The sequence below is a fragment of the Penaeus monodon genome, chromosome 32 (assembly GCF_015228065.2).
Source record: "Penaeus monodon isolate SGIC_2016 chromosome 32, NSTDA_Pmon_1, whole genome shotgun sequence".
Lineage (NCBI taxonomy): Eukaryota > Metazoa > Arthropoda > Malacostraca > Decapoda > Penaeidae > Penaeus > Penaeus monodon.
In genome coordinates this window covers 14,356,517-14,356,790 of record NC_051417.1, presented here as the reverse complement: position 1 = coordinate 14,356,790, position 274 = coordinate 14,356,517, and positions in this window count along the sequence as shown.

The following is a 274-nucleotide window of genomic DNA, read 5'->3' as shown; positions in this document are numbered from 1 at the left end:
GCATCTCCTTTACAGCTGCTAACTTTACCTTCTTTGGTTTGTCAGTAACATTATAACCAGAATGAAATGTAGAGGTTATTAGTTTTTATTATTCACTTCTTAATTTTAGTTTAACCTCACTTATATGTAATATGAGATGATTTTCTGCAACTATGAAAAAATCAAAACACAATAGAGGGCATATGTTGGCAAGTGCATATACATATGTGTGCAATAACAGCTACAAAGTTTGTTGAATAATGAACTTGATTACTTTAAAGTATTGTAACAGGAA